Here is a 23129-nt window from a genome sequence, read left to right as displayed (position 1 = left end):
GTGAGGATCCAAGTACAGATCGTGATAAACTTGTGAGGGGAAGGGGGTTTACCAAGCTTCTAGCACAGCCTTTCCCAACCAGTGTGCCTCCAGATGTTGTTGGACCACAACTCTCATCAGCCTCAGCTAGCATTGCCAATGGTCAGGAAAGATGGGAATTGTGGTCCAACAACATCTGGAGGCACACTGGTTGGGAAAGGCTGCTCTAGCAGAAAGTGTTGGAGATAATGCCAGAGGCTAAGAGGTAAACCACTTAAGAGTTTTTTTACAATCAAACAGTATATAAATGTTAAATAAATAAGAGGTTAAAAAAAAAGAACTTGTATGTTAGATGAGAAAATCACCAAACAGGCTTTGGGGGCAGGTCCTAGTGATGTCATAGGGGCGGACTCGGGTGATGTAATTAAGCATGATACATTAAGCATCAACCACAGTTGCTTGGCGCATACAATTCAAACAAAAACATTTATCCGATTGGAAATTATGATAATCTAGCCTATACTGGCTTCCAGTTATTTTCCGGGCCCAATTCAGGGTGTTGGTATTAACCTTTAAATCCCTATACGGTCTCGGCCCAGTTTATCTGATGGAGCGCCTCCAGCGCCACCAACCATGCCGCCCAACAAGATCAGCCACACAGGACCTTCTCTCAATCCCGCCAACTAAAACAGCTAGGTTGGCGGGGACAAGAGAGAGGGCATTTTCAGTGGCAGCCCCCACTCTCTGGAACTCCCTCCCGTATGACCTTCGACATGCCCCTTCCCTGAATGTATTCCGCCAAGCTTTGAAGACCTGGCTCTTCAGACAGGCCTTTGGGACTTACGGGGAGGGTTAAATTTTTACGACGAATAGCCTACTACTCTGTACTGGAACTGTTTTATTGTTTTATTGTTATATTGTATTTTATGATGTATTTTATTATGATGTAATGTATTGTTGTTAAATTGTACGTCGCCTAGAGTGGCCATTGGCCAGATAGGCAACCCACAAATTAAATTATTATTATTATTATTATTATTACTTGCTTCTCACAAGAAGGGTTTAAGTGCCCTCAGGCCAGGCCAGTCACCAGAAGTCCATTGTAGGAAGAAAGGAGCCTGGTGTTGTGGAGATGTTGGATGGGAGCACTCAGGGGTAAAGATGGATGCCCCTGAAGGCTGCAATTCTAAATACACTAAGAGACTAAGCCCCATAGAACTCAATAGGACTTACTTCTCAGTAGATATAGTTTGGATTGTGTTACAGTAGGGCCCCGCTTACCGGCGTTCCGCTAATGCGGCGGCTTTCATCTTCTATTTTAAAGCCGATTTTTGCTCTTTTGTGACGTTTTGCGATATTTTTGCGCGACGGCCCCGTTATAGTCTATGGGTTCCGCTTTACGGCGGGGGTCCGGAACGGAACCCGCCATATAAGCGGGGCCCTACTGTACTGGTAAAATTTGACTAGGGATCCTCTGCGAAGATATCCATATCCAAGTAGGGTTGGCAACCCCCTGCCTGGAATGCCCTGCCCCTGCCTTTTAACATCCAAATTTCTTTACAGAATTGACCCTTCATTTCAGAAAGAGGTCTGAGAAATGAGTAAGAAGATTCTCTACCCTTTTGTGTCTCCTCTGTGGGCTGCTATAAACTCTCATCAGCCAACCCAATTCCAGTAAATATAATTAACAGAGAGAAAACACACATAATTTGGTCTACCTTCATAGGCAGCAGCTTGGGAACAACAATTGCAGCCATGCTGCCCAGTATGTGAACTCTCTTTTACCAATATTGGGCAAGAAACAAACAAGGCACATCTTCAGTGGGTTTATGAGGGTTGAGCGGAGCGCATGGAACCATTGTTGTTTCTTCTATGGATGAAAGGGAGTAAGGCTAAAGGTAAATGAACGCGAAGAGAAAAAGAAAAAAGACAGTGATGATTTCTTAAATGCAATACCACAGCAACCACAACAAGATTCCTATAAGGCAGAAAACTCAGCATCACACAGCCAGTCAGGATTCCTAAACAAAAACAAAAACAAAAACTAAAAAGTCCTGGCAGCCAGTCAGCCAAGGTCACAGAAATCCCCGTGCAGCACAACCTGACCTGGGGACTTCAGTTAACGCATAATGCTGCAGCACGATTGCTGACATGAGTGAGATCCTATCAGCACATTACACCTCTGCTCTGAAATCGGCATTGGTTGCTGATTTGCTACCAGGCCAAGTTCAAGCTGTGCTTTCCATGTTATGGGTCCCACGTAGTACTTGTTCTGCTCTTGTAAGAAATCGATCCTTTAGCATGGCAGTACCTGCACTTTGGAACTCCTTGCTTATTGACATTAGGCAGATGCCTTCACTGTACTCTTTTCAGCACCTACTAAAAACATGTTTTATTTAGGCAAGCCTACCAAAGAATATAGAAACTATTTTTTTTTACAATAATTTTTATTCAAATTTTCATAAAGCATAGAAAACAAAATCATAAAACATTCAAAGACAAAAAACAAAACAAAACAAAAATGATTAAACAAAAAAAATAAAATGTTGACTTCCCATTTGTCACATATCAAATCAGTTATAGGTCTACAATATATAACAGTCCTGTCTCTTAAATCATATTATAAAATCACTTTCCTCCAGTAGTTATCTTAATTAATCATCAAATCTCATAAACATTACTTTATTCTTTCCACAAAAAGTCAAAGAGAGGTTTCAATTCTTTAAGAAATATATCTATCAATTTTTCTCCAAATAAACATGTCAGTTAATCCATCTCGTTAATAATTATAATAATCTTATTGTCATAACCATAGTCCAAATAAACATTTCGATTAATCCATCTCATCAGAATCTGTTAGGTCCAATAATTTCAATAGCCATTATTCCATTATCCCTATTAGTTCCATCTTCCATCTTCAATAGTCCTGTTAAGTCCAGTAATTTCAGTGTCCAATCTTCCATTATCAGTATTCCATAATAATCTTGCTGTTGTAGCCATAGTCATATAATAAGAGTCTGATGGGAATTTCCTCTATCCCAAATATTTTCTTGCCATCCATTCTGAATAAGTTGCTGAAATACTGTTGTAAAGTCATATCTGTGTTCTTCTTTTTTACAAAATGCACTGGCTCATCTCTTAAGAGTTTTTCCATTGTCACATGGCTGCAGTTAATTCCATAGATTTTCTCTATATCAAGCTCCATCACATCATTCCAGTCCAGAAGATTATCCAAGCCATTGATAACTTTATCTCTAATATCTTCATTACTTTCTTCAGAGATAACGTTAAATTCCAAACAGTAGATTTTATTTCTAAAATCCATAAACTCCAGATCTTTTTCCAATTCCACATTTGTTCCAATCTCCAGGGCTTGTATCTTCCCTTTATTTTTTCTTTTCTCATCTCTGATCTCATTCTCCTCTCTCACAGGATCCCCTATTTCTTTAAGCTCCTGCGTCATTTTGCTCAGTTCAATTTTCAGCTCCTTACTACCCTGTCGCAGGGTTTGTTTCGTTATCTCAATCTCATCCATTATTTTCTGAAACATAGTTACTTCCAAATTCTCAGCCACTTTCTTGATTGCCATTTTTAAAACCACGAAAACAAAGCAAAACAAAAATAAAGAAGAACCGCTTCTTATTTCAGCAACAATTGGGTTAATATTCCAGGCTTGATGACATCACAGTATAAACAGAGCAACCTGCCTTATCTCTCTATGTTCAAGAATGCAAAACAAATTTAGTTCCCAGCATCAAAACAGTTAGTGGCGTCGTGAAGAAGCAGATTCGTCAAAATAACATAGACCAAAAAGAGAATAGTCCCACACAATATAATATTCCTCGGAATAGAAATCAGGAATAGAAATCCCTCTTCTGTTTATATCTTTAGAATGCACTTCCAGGACAGCTTTTTGCGACAGAAACAGAGATAAGCTGTTAATTTCGTGAATAACAGAGAAGAGTTATAGCTCACCCAGAAGTTGTCCAAAGCCGATCAATCTGACAAATCTCCTTTTGCTGCAACAATTTAAACCAAGTAAAAAAAATAATAGAAAGAAGGGTGCTTGCCTGTTAGTCCGTTTTCTCTTTGAAGAAAAGATAAACGTATCGCTTATACAGATAGAGCTTGTTCGGAAGTCCGTCTGGCATTGTTGGCTGGACCTTATCTCATAAATTAATGAAATCCAGTCCTCCCAACAAAAACAGGCTTTTGAGGTTGATCTCTACGTTTCTCCCTGCCCGGGAGAAATTTCATCAGTCAAAAAAAAATTTTGTTCTGACTGATTTATATCTGAATAAGCTTCTTTTGAGGCGGGAGCCCATCCCAAAAGCAGGCACAAGCGAAGTCACCCTTCCCGGAAGTCGAATATAGAAACTATTATGCTTTTTATCTGTTTTTAACTCACTGTTGGTTTTATTAGTTTGAATATTTTTACAAACCTGTCTTTAACTGTTTCTGCCAATAATTTTTTTGTTTTAGTTCTTTCTGTAAGCTGCTTTGAGATTTTTTTACAATAAAGCAGTATATACATGTTGTGATTTAAATACATAAATAAATTTTAGAGTCACTGTGGCCCTTGGGTCTCTTTCCTCTTTTAAGAACAAAGGAATCTGCCTTATACCAACTCAGACCATTTAGTACCATCTAGCTCAGTACGGTAGACAAGGACTAGCATTGGCTCTCCAGGATTCCAGGCAATAGCCTTTTTCAGAAACTGAATTTTGGGCCTTCGCGTGTAAAGCATATGCGCTACCACTAGCTACAACCCTTCCCGTTTAAAAAAATTTATTTAAAATTGTTTTTTCATTCACTAATGAATGCACAGCATACCTAGTGCAGATCCACAGCATTCATTTAAAACACATTCAACACACATTTGAAGCACATGAATCACACCACAGAATCGTGGGAACTGTAGTTTGTTAAGGGTGGTGGGAACTATAACTGGGAAACTACACTTCCCAGGATTCTTTAAAGTCATGTGCCTTGAATGCAAGTTGGATGTGCTTTAAATGTATTGTGTGGATCTACTTAAGAAACTTTGCCTCCATGTAAATCGTTTCAATTATTTTTTTTAATGGAAATGAGCTATAAAGTTTACTGGGTGACCATGGGCTACTCACCATCTCTCAGCTTAATCTGCCCCTCAGGATGAAAACAACAGAGGGGAACCATGAACACCCCACGGAAGAAGGACACACTGAAAATGTAGAGGAAGTGTTGTACAACCATAGTGTGAAATCAGATACATATCAAGACATACTATTAAGAAATATTTATATAAGCATGACTATCAAATATGTTTATTATTTACACAACCTGTAAAGATATTTATAGTGCAATCCTATGTTTATTTACTCAGAAGCAAATCCCAATATATTCAGTCGGGCTTACTCAAACAGGGACAGAACTGCAACCTCAAGTGATAAGCAACTTCATTCACACAATCCAGAATTCAGAATCATGCCACTTTAAGCTGTTTTCCAACTGTTTATACTTGTTTTTATGGTTACTGGATTTTAAAGGGATTTATTTCTTATTGTGAGCTGCCTTAAGTTTCCAGACTGCAATCCTACTTCACAGGGTTGTTGGAAGGCTTCCCATACACACAGACACTGGAGATGTAAAAATACATACACCCCATATAGGGGTGAAGGAGAATAAGAATACTCAAAAATATCGAACCTAGTATGTTTTACCCCACTGCCAAAAAACCACATTGAACACTGGGATCATTCATTCACAGCAACTACCTGAAAATTATGCTTTTTTCCCCGCTGCCAAAAAAATCAAATGGAACACTGTGATCTGATCATTCATTCAGGGCAGCTACCTAAAAATTACAATGTTTTTCCCACCGCAAAAAACCACATGGAACGCTACGATCATTCATTAACGTCAGCAACCTGAAAATTAGTTTTTCTCTGCTGGCAGAAAACTATGGGGAATGCTGTCATTTACATAAGTATCTACAAAAATGATTACGTAATTTTTGCAGCCCCTGGGAAAAAAACCTGCAGATTGAATCGCCAAAAAAAATGAGCAGCAGATCAAATCGGCAAGCACCAGAGAAAGTGGAAACAAAGAAAAGGATGGACTGGTAAAGAAACGACGGGCTATTAAATTGCATGCGGATTGGCACCATGCAGCGAACCTCATCCCTGACCCCATATACAGGAATACCCTGCATTAACGTAAGCAATGGGTCCAGAGCGAGTACGTAAACCGAAAATGTACTTAAAATGAAGCACTACCTTTTTTCACTTATCGATGCATATACTGCACTGCAATCTTCATATAAGGGCATAACTGATGTAAATAACGCATTTATAACTAAAATAAACACAGTAGGCCTTATTTTAAGAAAAAATTTGTAGTTGGAAACTGATCGGGCAGTGGCGTCATGCCGTTAAGTGTCCGTTCTTGCGAAGCGAGCGTACGTAAACGGGAATGGTGCTACTGTAAATATGTCCATACTTGCGAGTGTCTGTAAAGTGAAGGTCCGTATAGCAAGGTATTCCTGTAATAGTTTATTGTCAAAACCAGTTGATTATTGCAGAACATTTTAAAAAAATATAATCGGTATTCGTTTCCTGCATAATAAAAGCAATGACACGTAAGGAAGTTCTGCCTTAATTGCTTTAAAAATAGGGGAAGGGGGAGAGAAAGATATACAACACAAACACAATTCTTTGCTATGTTCCCTCAAAAGTCCCATCAATTTACAGCACAATCCTAACCATGTCTACTCAAAAAGAAGTCTTATTGAATTCAGTGGGGTTTACTCCAGGTATGTGGGATTAGCATTGCAGCTTTACTCGCAGAAAAGCGAGTACTGGATTAAAGTTTCATATTGGAAAGTTTTTCAAAACACTGCCCTCTTCAAAATGTTAACTTGTCTGACTCCTGCACAAAAGAGAGAAAAAGATGGAAAGCTATATACTTAACTCAATTTGTGAGATTTTCAGAAAAGCAGGAAAAAGCCAGTGAGTTGCAAAGGACTCTAGCTACTGCCTTGTCAATCACAACCCTGACTTCACTTATTGGCTACAAACTTGAAAGGGAGGAATTAGAGCAGCCAGCCACAAGTGATTTAACCGAAGTTGCATGGGAGCTGACATTTTGGTGTACATCTCAGGAACCAGACCACCTAGAAACATTTTTCTTTTAAATGAAAGCTGATAGTCTGGAGATTAAGGTGAGTCACCCAGAGAGGACTCCCAAAAACCAGAGAAAAACTGGACATCTGGCAACCCTAATATATACGTATACCATCCGTTCACACAATATAACATGGTAAAAATAGCATTTAAAAAGTTTTAAAAACCATTAAAATGACTGGCTGATCAAAAAAGATATAAACAGCTGCTACATAGGCATGTCAAGATAAAAAGGTCTTCAAGAGATGCCTAAAAAACAAAAGTGAGGGTGCCCACAGGTAGCCCCACATAGAGTACATTGCAGTAATGGCATTTCAAAGTTACCAATGCATGGGTTACAGGCCATATCTGACATACCAGATGAGTTGGTAAAGACACTCCTAGCCACTGAGATCACTTGGCCTCCAATGACATGATGAATTCAGGAGTACCCCCAAGCTATGGACCTCCTCCTTCAGAGGAAGTGCAACCCCATGCAGGACAAGCAACAGGTCTATTTTATTAGTAGAACCAGAAAGTTAAATATCTGAAAACTGCTCCCTGATCAGGGCCGGCACCAGCATGCCTTGGGCCCTGGCACATGCACACATGCCCCACCTACCTGCCTACCAGGTGGGCGGAGAAGTGGGAGGTCAGGTGAGCATGCTGGGGGGAGAGCAGGTGCGGGTGGGCCGGCAAGTGGGTGGGCAGCTCTCTCCCTGCGATCTGCAGCAGGGAGCTTGCCGTGAAGGGGAGCGCTACTCCCCCACAACAAAGGGCCCACGGGCGAGCAAACGAGGGAGCCAGTGGGGGCAGAGCACAAGCGAGTGGGGGGCTGGGATGGAAAGCGAGCAGCAGCAGAGGGCGAGCGAGGGAGTGAGCGGGGGTGGGACAGCGGGCAAGCAGGGGGAGGGGGCAAGCGAGGGAGATGGCAGGGGCAGAAGGCGTGTGAGGGAGGGAGTGCAGCAGGAGGGTGGAGGGCCAGCCCGGGGGACAGCGGGTATGGGTGGGCCAGCGAGTGAGCGGGCGAGCAGCTCCCTCCTTGCAATCCACAGTAGGAAGAGGAGCACTGCTGCCCACCACAATGAGGGGCCCTGCAGGGGCCACGGGGCCCTCGGCCAGGGTCCCACCTGGCCGCCCTTTGGAGCTGCCCCTGCCCTTGATACATATATTTTCCTGTTTATACTTCTCATTCAGAAGCAAGGCACTTCAACTTTAAAGACGCCAACATATCAATAAATCACACTTGCATGTCTTGTAACACTTTTTAAATGGACTTTTCACATATAGTAACACCCTGGTAAAAATCCAGCAAAGAGAACTAAATTGAGGAACTAAATTTGCAGTAAATTTGCTTACCTTTTAAACCCAGAGTTGTGATATCATATCAATATGGTTGGTTTCCTCGTGCTGTGTAACACGTAGTATTATACTGCATTTGATTCCCACCAAAATACTAATTCTGAAAAATTAATTGATCAGCTAGCAGGGAGGGAAACATCCAGAACAAGAAAGTAAGGAGGAAATTAATCAGTAGTTTTTAGTAGCTTAACAGTGCATGCTAGGCATGTTTCTCTTTTTGTCACAAATTACGTCTTTTAAAAAGAAAAGCAAAAAAAAGCATACTGTATTCAGAACGGAAAATTCTTACAACTATACAAATCTAAATCTATTTTAGTCAGAGGGCTATATTTTTGCTCTTACTAGAAGGTTAGACACAAAATTAAACCGATTAACTCTCATTAAAAAAGCATCAAAGATAAAAATAGGATGAAAGATTTGAAATGTCTTGTCCTCAAGGCATGATTTCCGACGACAGGATTCATATTGAAAATGATGCTCCTTTGCTACGCATTCTATATGTGAACCAGTGAATGGCGTCCAAAGGTGAAAGTGAGCTTTTTGGTTGCTTGCTACCATAGAACCATGGATTTAGGAGAATATCCACTCTCTTAAAAGACCAATTTTTTTCTAGTTAAAAAAGACAGGTATGTGCTGTTTTTCTTCAAATGTGCCAGTTTACAGCAATAAGCAAATTCAATTCTCAAGTTCTAATGTCGAATAATAATATGGTTACAAAATGGGAGGAATGAAGAGGTTCCAATACCAAACAAAATAAACAAGGAATTACACATAGAGAGCAAAGGACCAAGACAATGAAAGAAAGCAACTTTTCACAAAGATTGGTTAAGGGGCTTTCAGTGAGTAAGGGAAGCAACCACTAGTCTGCTTCCCCACTCATCACTCTCAGTCAAATGCTTATTAAAGCTAGTTCTTTTAATTAGCAGAATCAAATAGCAACACTTTTCCTGGACTATATCACCTCACGCTACAAGAGGTTGCATGTCTGAACACCCCCTCCCCACTGGGTGGCGAGTATAGGGCAGTCTCTGTAAGCAGAAAGCTGGAAAAACGGGCTTAGCCTAGCCCCTTTCTGACATACTCTTCTCTTCAAGGAGTTTATTTTGAAAGGAAAATCAATTCAAGGGTCCACAGATTTTGACTGGTCTCCGTAGATAAGACATGGTTCCTCCTGCAACTGGGAAGTGAGGGGCTTTGTCTCCAATGTCATGAGGGACTTTAGAGGTCTTCAAAGGATGATACAACATGGGCAAGAGACCCAGCTTTACTCATAAGAAGCTGTCACAATCATTGCTTCAATTTTATGCAAAGCTGTTGAATGCAAAATGTTTCACAATTACAAAACTAGGTAACTCAAGACCTCTGGCAAAAGGGAGCCTATAGCTCAATGCACACAAAAGTCCTAGGTTAAATCTCATCATTTGCAATTAAAGGATCTCAGCTCACAGAGCTGGGAAAGACCTTAGAGCTTGAAAACCCACTGTAAGTCAGTAAAGGCCACTAGTTTTCCACTGGTGAGTTGGGATCCACTGCTGCGTCACTGCCTGACCTACAATGAGTTGAAACAAAATTGGGGTAATTGAACCAATGGTCAATGTGGTATAAGGAAGCGTTTTATGTTTCAATCCACAGCATTGCCAAAAAGGGTTGCATTAGCAGCATACCACAAGTTGAGCCAGAGATAGATGTATCTAACCAAAGTACATGGTTCTCTCTGAGATGTTTGACAACTTCATTAATATATAATGATATTTATAGACTGCAAGTACTTTGGGGACCGAGAACCATTCATCATGTTTGTTCAACATGCTATTATTATTTACCTTGAGCTCTTTGGCATATAGTAGGCTATATATCTAAATACTCTCAAATGTGAAACAGCTTTGAGTATAGATGGGCAGCCTGCTGTTAAAGATCTTATCAAAAGAATAGCAACATATTCAGCCTATTAGCGAGGGGAATTTTAGAAGGGTTCTGTGGTATGGTCTTAATTAGCCAAGGCTGGGAGGCAGCAGGGCTTCCAGATGTTTCTTTATTTTGGCAGTTTTTCTTATTCAGTAACTTCAAAGGCTCATGGAACAAAAAGGGCATCCTGAATTTCAAAGCAGTACAACACAATGTCATTTGCAGTGCAATCCTATAGGAGTCTACTCTGAAATAAGCCCCACTGAGTTCAGTGGGAACCAACCCTCAGACAAGTGTGTGGAGAACTGCAGCTTTTATTTTTCAGATGTAGACCCTAGCATTGCTCATGGAATCCCTGTAAAATGCAAGGGCAAAGGGAGGGGGGAAATGGTTCACATTTGATTGTTGGTATGGAAAGCATGAGATCACATCCTAAGCAACATTCAATAGTTGAAGCCTCATGGCAAAAAAAAAAAAAAGAACCCACATGAGCTCAAACTTCACAATCCAAGAGATTTCAATAAACAAAGGGCGGAAGGAAGGGTGGAGCAGCACCATACAAGCACACATTTGCTCAGTAGCTTGCCACAGAAAGAGCATTATGAGGAAGTGCTATTACATGTACTATTGTTTCAAGTAGAAACTAACAGCCTAGTTATTTCCATGTCATACTAGACACACAAGTGTGTGTGTGTGCGCGCGCGTGCACACACTAATAATCTAAAGTGGAGAAGGGAAATGTCTCTGTTACTATGAGACATGCATATTACATGCATCACTGGAAGGTATGCATGGATCACAGGCTAGAATACACAAGCCACTTGGCTCCAGGGCAGTTTTATTGACTTAAATAGAAATCCCTTGCAATAAAGAGGTTGTAGACATCCATGGCAGTAAAATATATTATAAAACATAAAAGAAAAAGACTGCACACATTTTGTTGCTGAACATATTATTCAATTAAAGTAATAAACTTTTTGCAATTTTTCTGAATAGACAGAAACTTTTGTACATGTAATGAATCACACACTTCATTCCACTTGATGCTGAGTGCTGAGTTATTAGACAGCATGTGTTCTTGCTTCTCATAGATGGTTCAAAGATCTTTCTGCCTTAATTAATTGCTATTAAATAATTTATCAGTAACAAAAGTCAGACTTCATATACTATGGAAGGAGAACAACTTAATACATGCAAGAAATGGCAAATTAGTATGGATTATTCTTATGTGACAAAGCTACATGTTCACATATAGTATATTTACATAAAAATACAGAATATCAAGTGAACAAAAAAAATGATTTTGTATAAATTCACAGAGCCCATCTATTCAACTGCTGACTCTCACCATTCAATGCTTTAAAATGAGCAAATCAGTTTACAAGATCCTTTTGAACATAGTAGAACAGGTCATTCCCCAACAAAATATATTCTCGACTAGCTGATTACACAAAGACAGAAATGAAGTTTTTAGAAGTCACTGGAATTATGACAGAGGAAAAAGGCAGAACAGAAATTCAAACTGTTTTAACAGACACACAAAATACAAGTGATGCTTGGGGACTTTTCCCCCCCCTTACATCGGTGGAAAAGAAATCAAGAAAAATAATTACAATAGTGAGTTAAGAGCTGATAAATCCACAGGACATTATCCAACCAAAGTGTCATTAAACTGAGAAGTTAAACACACCCTTCAATTTCTCCCAGTAAAAAAATGGAGCTAAAAAGTGCTTAACTTTTCCCAGACCATGCCCATTATGTTTGTCAAGTGTATACCTTAGATTTTTTAAGTGTACACCTAAAAAACATAAAGCATAAAAACAACATAAGCAAAATATAATGCACAAAAGCTTAAATAGGCTTAAGTATAATCGATAAAGACTATGGTTGCTAAAATTCTCTTTGGAGGGATTAATTCATAGGAATGGAAGTAGATTAGGGGTTTTTTTGGTCAGAAATATCATCGCTGGTACTATTATTATTATTATTATTATTTATTGTTACGGTCATAGACCAGAACATTCACATATAACGCTATGAACAATTATACAAAAGTACGAAGATACAATCATAAAATAACGGTAAAACAGTTACATAGCGTGGCGAAAACATAATAAAAACGGTAAAAACAATGGAGCAATAAAACAGTTATAAGACTATGGAGAAATGGGAACATCTGGAGGGGTGAATACCCTCCGAGCTGATTGGGCCGCAAAAATGTATTTAGCTACTAGCAAGGTAGTATCCCTGCTAGCCGCAGACAGAAGATAAAAAAGTAAGCGGTCAAGTGGTTTGTAAGGAAATTTATTTATAATAGGAGTTATAAATTTAGAACGAATATCATCATATAAAAAACATTCAAAGACGACATGAAATAAGGTTTCTATGCCGTTAACACCACATGGACATAAGCGATTTGCATAAGGAATGCGCTGGAATCTCCCTTCTAATAGGGCGGAGTTGAGACAGTTGAATCTAGCCTTCATAAAGGCTAGACGATATTTAGGGATCGTGAGGTATTCCAAATAGGGGACACTGAGTAGTGGCGCAAAACTTAAACCAAAATGAATAGGGGAACAGGTCGAAGTGGCAGCGGTGATGGAACTTTGAAAGTCCATGTCACTAATGCGGGTCAGGATTGAAAGCTTAGCTGACTTTAAATCCTGAGACGCCAGATGTTCAGCTGAAAGGCCAATACTTACAAGATAGTTTGTATACGTTTGGGCCCTTGTTGAGATGAAGGGATCTTCCCAAAGTAAAGGGAGGTAGCCAGAAGAATTTTCATATGACATTTTAAGCCAAAAATTTAGGGCAGCCTTCCAGGCTTGGGACTTAAGCGAAGCTAGACCAGTTTCTAACCTGAGGACCGCCGATGGAACACATCTAGGAACACCTAGGATTTGTCTAAGAAATAGGGATAAAACTGCCTCCATTCGCTGGTACTGTAAATTCAATGAGATGAATGCAAGTGATTTTTTGCTAGATCATTAAGTTATCTTGGTACTCTTTATCTGCCTACTGCTGACCACTTTCAACACTAGTCACTCAGTTCTATACAGTACCCAGAAGCAATAGAATTAAACTATAGTAGCAGGCTACCTTTGAAAAGGAATGTCACTTGCTCCATCACAACACAGATTTATTTGCTTAAAGATTTATTTATTTATTTATTTTATTTATTTATATACCGCCCTAAGCCCAAAGGCTCTCTGGGCGGTGTACAAAAAAGATGGGTGTCGCATGCAGGTTTTTTTAAATTATATCTTTATTGAGTACCAAAAATGAAACACAGCATGTCAACAGCATTTCCAATTCAACCTCTAACTTCCATTTACCCTTTACGTCCCCCCTCCCTCACACAGGATTGACTGATAAAAAAATCTGGTATAATCTCCAACATTGGGCTCCTGCTGGAAGGGTGGGATATAAATCAAATAATAAATAAATAAATAAACATGATGTTTCATTACATTTCATTAATTTAATGCATTTACTTCAACTACCCTTCATGCCTTCAAGTCAATCCTGACTCATGGCGACACTATGAATAGGGTTTTCATGGTAAGTGGTATTCAGAGGTGGTTTATCATTGCCTTCCTCTGAGGCTGAGAGGCAGTGACTGGCCCAAGGTCACCCAGTAAGCTTCATGGCTGTGTGGGGATTCGAACCCTGGTCTCCTAGGTCATAGTCCAACCATCCAACCGCTACGCCACACTGGCTCTCACTAGGTAAATAATAACAACATAATTACATCAGCTACTGACTCATATGGAGACAATAAACCAGTGTCACATGCAGTTCATGAAGTTACTGATCCCATGAAGTACTAGAAGACAGGGCCCTGTCCCAAGGAGCTTACAATCAAAATCCAACACAGGTGAAACAATATAAGAAAGAAAAGGAAGTGGATGGGTACCAGGGAGCTGGTCCAAAGGCTTTTCAGAAAAGGTGGATTTTGAAGAGAGATGACATCACAAAGGTGTTTTAAAGGCACTTAAAAGCATAGGGGGCAGTAAGGGAGAAAGGGTAGAGTCTTTTGAAGTAACAGGAGACCTTTGGAAGGTTAAGGGAGGTGCTTTTAACTAGATGTACAGAGGAGCCAGTGCATAATATTTGCTTCCATTGTGGTCCTTTGAGTTCAGCAGAGCTTACTTCCAGGTAAGTGGGCATAAGATTGCAGTCTCAATTTTGATATATTTATACACAAGGGCTACCCTTACCATGAGGCAGGGAGAGGAGAACCAACTCAGTTGCCAAATTATAGGGTAATAGATTGCTCAGCTTATGATATACCAGTGTGCGTTTCTCGGACTTCAAAAATGCCTTGGATTATCTCTCTGTATATACATTTCCTATTTTACATAACATCCCTCCTTGGAGGGGGGCATACTTTCTAATCCCACAACACAGCATCTCCTCTCCCTCTCTCGTTCCCAGCCTATTGGGGGATTTGTCAGACTTTCGTTGGGCCAGACTTTCACACGTGCGTGGAGTCAGATGTAGAGACAGCGACTCTAGTCTTCAGAAAAGGAGGAACCTGTAGCGATTGGTCGACAATCAAGAGGGGACAGGAAAGATACAGGAGAGGCTTCCTTCGCCTGGTGTGTGTGTGACAGTCAGAGCCCTGCTTGCTGCACCGGCTGAGCCCAGAGGCCGCTATATAGGACAGTAACAACAAGGCGGGAAGCTCGGGAGAGGCGCGCTCCTCCCATTGCTCCCCCACCCATCCTAACGAGGGTAGCGGCTGGCGAGCCTCTGCCACCCTGACGAGCACGAACGCGCGCGTTTCCTCTTCCTCAAAGGCAAACTGCAGCAATTTCCTCCTTGCTATATCTCCCCCCTTCCAAGCCCTGGGCGTTTATCTACAGATACTGGCCAGTCTCCTACCACTGAACAGATTTCTCTTCTTTTTTGCCGTTGCACCGACGGCTCCATCACTCACAGACACACACCCAGGGAGAAACGCCACTTCCCTCGCCAGCTGGCATACCACACAAGAGCAACCTTCTCCTCTAAGCCATGCATAGCTCCTCGCAGCCCAATACACTAATACTTGTTGGGGGCGGCGGGAGGAGTGCGGAGAGGCCACCTGCAGCGAGCCAACCCGGATGGGGAACACCCCATTTCTGAGGCAACACTCAAACAACTCTGCTGCCTGCACTCCGTTTGCCTTGCCACACCGGGACGCCCCCGGCGTAGCGCCGTTGAGTCGTTCCCTGCCGCCCCCCGTTATTCGGCGCTCGCCCCCTTGGTCAACCCACCCATCCCTATGCTGCAGCAGCTCTCCCTCCCACCATCTCATTGCTCCAATTAACGGCCGGGTCGAGGAGTCCATCTGCCGTTGCCTTACACCGCAGTTCCCACGCATGCCTTCATTAGCAGCAAGAGCCCCTCCAGCGCAGGTAGCGTCATCCCCATTACAACAACACAGGCACAGCATCACAGCCCTTTGAGACTTGTAATCTTGAGCGGCCTTAGCCTAAAGAGTGCGCCCCACTGAACTCAGTGGGACTTGCTCCCGAGTAAACATAGATGGGCTCGGAATGCCTACGCGCCTCCGAAAAACCAGCAGTTCCGCCACCCCCTCTAGTGCAGTTGCCTCCTGTTCCCTAGACAAACACATGCATCTCGCAGACCATACTCCTTCCTACTCCCCCAATCGGAAACTAAAGTACCTTTAAAAAAAAGCACCCAGCCTCTGCCAGTTAGAATCAGTTCCACAAAGTGCAGCGAGTGGACCGGAGAATGAAGTTGGCTGGCCTGTCGCAGAGGCTGGAGCACCCTGCAGTTCCTGTCGCCTTGCGAGCACCGCCTCCACCATTGAAGTTCGCCTTTTACCGCGGCTTGTTTTGGTGTCTCTCTCTCTCTATCCCATCATCAGACTCGAACACACACAGCTGCTCTGTCGCTGCTGCTACTGCTGTTGCTGCTCTCACTTCCTCTTCCTCCTGCTGGCCGGAGACACGATTTGCATCTGCAAGAAGCCCCGAGGATGATCTAAAAACTAATCGTTTTTTTGGAAATTAAGAGTTTACTAAAAATCACCCTTTGGGCTTCCCGGTTTAAATCTCTGATCCTGCCAGCAAACACACAATCTGATCCGAACTGTCTACTTGAAAGTATGTCCCATGGAGTTCAGTGGGCGAAGTAAGTACATAGGATTGGAGCCTTTCTACGATCGGGATCAAAATTGCAGGCCTTTGCAAAAAGATAGGTAGGTGCGTAACGTTTTTTTTTCTTCCCTATCTCGACATTCAAAATGCACCTTTAAGAAGCGCGGGAAGAGAACCAGTAGTTTTTTGTGTGTGTTTACCTGAAATGCCTCTGTAAGTCAGGCTACTGTCACAAATGCAGTAGCTGCTGGGAGATTTAGAGGAAACTGCTGCCAACACTCGCTGCTATAGTGTGACTGACCCAAGAGAACTCTTCATTTTTGGAACAGTGCGAAGCAGTTCAGCAGCTCAGATCATGACCAAAAGAGAGCGGTAGTGAGCAAAGTAGCATAGAATTTTTTTAACCCACAATTTCAAATTAATTTTCAACCAGCCATCATTGTAGCTGAGCCTTGCAAGGCGTGATTTGCCGATATTAGCAAGTGATGATGTTTATCTCCATGATGTGAAAAGCTTCAGCTGCTGCTTACTACACATCACTGTCATTTAAGGCATAAAAGCAGATCTGGCAAATTTTTTTGACAGCTCCAGTTAAAGGTGTATGATTTTGATAAACTTTGTATATTTCCCAGAAGGATTATCATGTTGGGTATGTGTGAAAGTCAGAGTAAGAAACTGTGTGGATACAGTAGAGATTTCTCTTGAAATATGGTAAATAAATAAGATAAATACACATACCTCTGAAACGCAATTACTATCTTACGTACTAATAGTGAACTCATTCTCCAAATGTGGATCCTTTTGTTCTCAAAAGAGCATTGTCCACACACAAGAGGAAGGTATTAGGATTGTGGAAACCCAAGATTCACAGTCCTACAGGAAAGAACCTGAGGGTCAGAACTCCAAAAGCAGCCCAATGAGGAATAAGCATGCTCAATGGCTATGGAATGCTGGCTGATTGTTGGGCGGGGGCGAGGGGAGGGTATAGAATGGAGTATATCCTAAAGAAGGCATGGTTGGCTGGCTGGAACTCTGAACAAGTATACTGCACACAGCAACAGTTTGTGGTAGGTCCCACGTTCATTATACTGTATCCTGTCTTCCATAATGGAAGTCAAGAAGATACGTAAGGATTCCCAGACAACTTTTCAGACCTGGGCCACTACCCAAGACTAGAAAAGAAAGCTCTGTTAGTTCACTCTTAGCAAGGTTATGACAGAATGTGCCGTAAGACCATACCTGTAAAAGATGGGACAAACAGCAGTTGGGTATATTGGGCCCGAGAGAGAAAAAACAGAATTCTATCCCATTTTGGCTATGTTTGATTACTTTTATTACTGTCTTTATCTAAACTAGCAGAGTTTCTGATGGGATTCAGGTTTGGTATTTCCAATTTCTAGCTTCAGCTCTATTTCTTAACTCTGGCAAGCATATATCCCATAGGTGTTTGCTGCCCAAATCTCCTTGCATTTGCAAAAATAGCAGGAGGAAACTGCAGGAGGGGAGAGTGCTCTTTCACTCGCGTCCCACTCCCAGGCTTCCCATAATGGGCATCTAGTTGGCTATTGTGAGGATACTGGACTGGACTAGATGGGCCGCTGACCTGATCCATCACACTCTTCCTATGTTATTACATATTATTACAAGCTGTAAACTTTACAATTAAAAAAAGTTATTTTAACAAAATTTTGTTTTTACTTCTAAGAGCAACCCTTCATAATTCAAACACCTTCTTGCAGCTTTCTGTTTAGCTAAGAAGAATCCAGTACAGCCATCCTGAAAGGATTATGAAAATTTCTAAAGTATCCTTCTAATTATGTCTCAAGTCTAGCAGGAGGGAAATATACTTCCTGGGGTGAGAGGGTACTTTTTTGTTTCATAGTTTTATAAGGCCCTCTTATAATTCTTAATTGGTTAAACAACAGAAGAAGGCAGGAGTAAACAGGCAGCTCTGACAGTGGAAGTAGAAGAGAGAAGTCCCAAGGATTGCTGCTGGGATTGATTAAATTTCGCTTGTTCTTCAATTATCTGTAGAGGTATGGAGGAATGTGGCCAAGTATTCAGATCATACTAAATTGTTCTGGATGGTGAAAACCTCAGTAGGCTGTGAAGAGCTCCAAAATAATCTAACGTGTGTGATAGACAATAAAATAGCAAATGAAATTTAATGTTAGTAAGTATAAAGCGCTGCACTTTGGGCAAAAATCCTTTAAAATTATTAAAAATATGAAAAAGCAGAAATAGAAAATATCAAAATGATATTTTTATTTATTTATTTATTGTTTGATTTATATCCCGCCCTTCCTCCAGCAGGAGCCCACATAAAATCATGTAAGATCACATAAAATATAAATAAGTAGAAAATTAAGCACCCATTATATCAAAATGTATCTATTATATTAAAACTAATCATAAGATACCAGATCATTATCTATAACAAATTTGAATATTTCCATTCGAACATCAAGTTGTGAAGCAAAACTCCAAACTTCCCATATACCGATGAGGGCCTCCAGTTCATTGAGCAGTAATCCTGATTTGCTTGCCAAAGCTTGCTTTGAGGTTTTACAATGTTCACGCTATTGAGCATGCATTCTCATTTGTTTGCGGGTAGGCTATGTGACAATGAGCACTCATCCAGATTTGTTTACACTGAGATTATACATCATCCTGTCAATCAGTTTTTAGTGTATTTCATTGGGTGTCTCCAGACTGTCTTTTGCAGGAGGGATTCAAGCACATATTAGAACTTGAGATGTGTGCATTTAAAGTGGATTAAACCTCTCTGGTGCCCCAGTGCAGTAGTTGTCAGCCTTTTTGGACCACTGGGCACATTTTGAATTTTGAGAGTGCTGAGGGTGCCAGTTCCAAAATGTCTGCCATGGGTGCATGCCATAACATAAAATGGCTGCCATGGGGTGTAGTCTAACAAAATTAGAGAGCACTGTCATTGCTATTTCCCCTCCCCTCCCGACAGCCTCATGCTTATGATGAGAAGTCAGCTATGTCCTGCTGGTCCTGATTGTGGAGATACAGCTATTAAATGCACAAGAGCCCTGCTTTTCCCAATGCTAATCCAAACCTAGGCTGCCATCCTGTAAACACTGTACTCACTCATTGGCTAAAAACACTGACAGTCTGGAGCAGCCAGGCCAGTTCATTTCATAGAAACTGTTTAAAAGGGTATCTGTCAATTTTGGAGGTGGCTTGATTAGGTCTGAAAGACAATGACTTAATAGTAAAAAGACCTATTGCCACAGCTAAGGTTTTCTTAACAAGAATGATGGTTCTTAGAAGCTTGATTTCTTTCAGACATATTTTCTTTATGAACTGACAAACATTGCTTACAACAAACAGAACTCTGTTTCTACAAACTGAGAAGAAAAGGAAAAAAGAAACAGCAAAGCCCTGTTGCTTTCACTTTTCATAATACTCAGTGGGAGTTGTATAAAAAGATGTCCCTTAGACCTCTTCCTGTGTTGTTCCCAAACCATTCCCCTCAGTGGAGGCTCATCAATTTGGGCAAATGGGGCATCGCCCCACCAAGTACAGTCTGCCTTCAGGGAGGAGGATGGAATGGCAGTCAGTATTAGTTAGTTTTGCCTGTCATTGGCTACGGCCAGAGCTTGGAAAAGTTACTTTTTTGAACTACAAATCCCATCAGCCCCAGCCAGCATGGCCACTGGATTGGGCTGATGGGAGTTGTAGTTCAAAAAAAGTAACTTTTCCAAGCTCTGGCTACGGCTCCACCTATTGTTGGTCTCCTTGCCTTCCTCCCACCCAACCCAAGTAGCACCAGCCCCCACTAATTCCTCTTAAATAAACAACACACACTTTTGACAAGATCTTGGGGTTAAGGTGGATCCCTCAATGAAAACATCAACTCAGTGTATAGCAAAGGCAAATTCAGTGTCAAAAACAATTGGGAAAGGGATTGGGGGGAAAGATTAGTAGCATCGTAATGCTTTTATATAAATCTGTAGTGTAGCTTCATTTTGAATACAGCAGTGGTTCCCTAGGGGCCGGGAAGTAATCCAGAGGGGGTCATGAACAGTAAATAAATGAATTATTTATTAATTTCTTTTAAAAAGTCTTCACTCCCTCGACACTGTCTGCTTCCCACTGGCGCGGCAGATGACACCTCCCCCTTGCTCCAAACGAGAGAGGAGGCCTTTTGCTGAAGCGCCAGAGCGTCTTTCAGACGCACTAAGGGCAGTCATCTGCCTATGAAATACATGGCAGATGCCAAAGGAGGCTGAGGGTGGAGCTACCAGGAAGAAGAGGGGATTGCTATCACTGATTCCTGTCTCCTTGCACTGCCGCTACTGACAGCGCCCTTACTTAGAATGAGAGGAGAGGGCTTTTTGTGAAGCAAAAAGAAGCAAGCCTGCAAAGAAAGGCTGCTTTCCGCCTTCCTTCCTGGCAGCCAGCCTGCCTCCCTGGGGGGAGGGGGTCATGAATTTTTTTTCAGCTTATAAAGGGGGTCCCTTGCTCATAAAGGTTGGGAACCACTGGAATACAGTGACATATTGGCCGCTCTCTCGAAAAGGATATCATAGATCTTGAAAGGTAGGGTGGGAGAGGCAGCCAATATCATTGGGGTTAGAGAGCTTTCCCTATGAGAAAATACCAAAGTGTTTGGGGCTTTTTAGTTAAAAAAAAAAAGATGGCAAACAGGGACCTGATAAAATGATGATAAAAGGATAAAATTATGCATGGTGTATAGAAAGTGGAGATTTTTTATTGCGATCCCATTACACTTGAACTTGGGGTTGCCACTGCTGACTTTTTGTTTTAGGGGGCCCTTAGAAAATGCCCTTAAGGACTTCCGGGAAGGGTGACTTAGCCTGTGCCTGCTTTTGAGACGGGCTCCTGCCTCAAAAGAAGCTTATTCAGATATATCAGTCAGATTTTTTCTTTTTTTTGACTGATTAAACTTCTCCCGGGTAGGGAGAAACGAAGAGATTAACCTCAAAGCCTATTTTTGTTGGGACGACCAGATCTCATTAATTTATGGGACGAGGTCCAGCCGACGAAGGTGGGACGGATTTTTAACAACAAGCTCTATCTGGAAAAGCGAACGTTCATCTTATCTTCTAAGAGAGAACGCACTAACAGGCAAGCACCCTTCTTTCTATATTTTTCTTTTACTTGACTTAAATTGTTGCTGTTTAAAAGAGATTTGCCAGATTGATCGGTTTTTGACATCTCACTGGGGAGCCATAACTTCTCTCTGCTACTCACTAATTAATAGCTTATCTCTGTTTTTGTTGCAAAAAGCTGTCCTGGATTTGCATTCTAAAGATATACACTGAAGAGGGATTTCTATTCCAGATTTTTATTTTGAAGAATATTATATTGCCTGAGACTACTCTCTTTTTGGTCTATTTTATTTTGACGAATCTGTTTTCTGACGACCGCCATTAATTGTTTCGATCCTGGGAACTGCATTTTGTTTACTTAAACATGGAGAGATAAGGCTGTCTGCTCTGTTTATACTGTGATGTCACCAAGTTTGGAGTATTAACCCAATTGTTGCTGAAATAAGAAGTGGTTTTCCTATATTTTTCTTTTAAAATGGCAATTAAGAAAGTGGCTGAGAAGCTGGAAATAACTATGTTTCAGAAAATAATGGATGAGATTGAGATAACGAAACAAAACCTGCGACAGGGTTGTAAGGAGCTGAAAATTGAATTGAGTAAAATGAAGCAGGAGATTAAAGATATAGGGGTCCCTGTGAGAGAGGTGACCCTGGAAGGGGTCCCTGTGAGAGAGGAGACCCCGGAGATTGGAACAAACGTGGAACAGGAAAAAGATTTGGAGTCTATGGACTTTAGAAACAAAATTTATTGTTTGGAGACACAGGAGATTAAAGACATAGGGGTTCTTGTGAGAGAGGAGACCCTGGAGACTGGAACAGGGGTCCCTGTGAGAGAGGGGACCCTGGAGACTGGAACAGGGGTCCCTGTGAGAGAGGAGATCCCGGAGATTGGAACAAACGTGGAACAGGAACAAGACTTGGAGTCTATGGACTTTAGAAATAAAATCTATTGTTTGGAACTCAATGTTATCTCTGAAGAAATTAATGAAGATTCTAGAGATAAAGTTATCAATGGCATGGATAATCTTCTGGACTGGAATGATGTGATGGAGCCCAATATAGAGAAAATCTATGGAATTAACTGCAGCCATGTGACAATGGAAAAACTTTCAAGAGATGACCCAGTGTATTTTGAAAAAAAGAACAGAGATATGATTTTACAGCAGTATTTCAGCAACCTATTCAGAATGGATGGCAAGAAAATATTTGGGATAGAGGTAATTCCCATCAGACTCTTACTATATGACTATGGCTTTGACAGCAAGATTATTATGGAATACTGATAATGGAAGATTGGATACTGAAATTACTGGACTTAACAAGACTACTGAAGATGGAAGATGGAAAATGGAACTAATAGGGATAATAGAACAATGGCTACTGAAATTACTGAACTTAACAGATTCTGATGTGATGGATTAATTGAAATGTTTATTTTGACTATGGTTATGACAATAAGATTATCATAATTAGTAATGAGATGGATTAATCGATATGCTTATCTGGAAAAAAAAAATGATAGATATA

At 41.1% G+C, this 23129-nt stretch overlaps 1 protein-coding gene across 3 annotated transcripts in view; it reads right to left on the bottom strand.

The window, feature by feature from the left end:
* Window positions 1-16794, bottom strand: part of ELMO1 (engulfment and cell motility 1) — a 504161-nt gene extending 487367 nt beyond the window's left edge. The window contains exon 1 of one of the 3 annotated variants that reach the window (XM_061587900.1): window positions 16702-16794. The gene's annotated coding sequence lies outside the window, so the exon portion shown is untranslated. Of the gene's footprint in view, window positions 1-16063; window positions 16636-16701 lie in introns of those variants that run through there. The other 2 variants (XM_061587901.1, XM_061587898.1) reach the window with 2 other exon arrangements.
* Window positions 16795-23129: the final 6335 nt, after the last annotated feature.

The sequence above is a fragment of the Rhineura floridana genome, chromosome 10, assembly GCF_030035675.1.
Source record: "Rhineura floridana isolate rRhiFlo1 chromosome 10, rRhiFlo1.hap2, whole genome shotgun sequence".
NCBI classification, from domain to species: domain Eukaryota; kingdom Metazoa; phylum Chordata; class Lepidosauria; order Squamata; family Rhineuridae; genus Rhineura; species Rhineura floridana.
The sequence above is the reverse complement of the archived record's forward strand: the minus strand, read 5'-3'. Positions and strand labels throughout refer to the sequence as shown.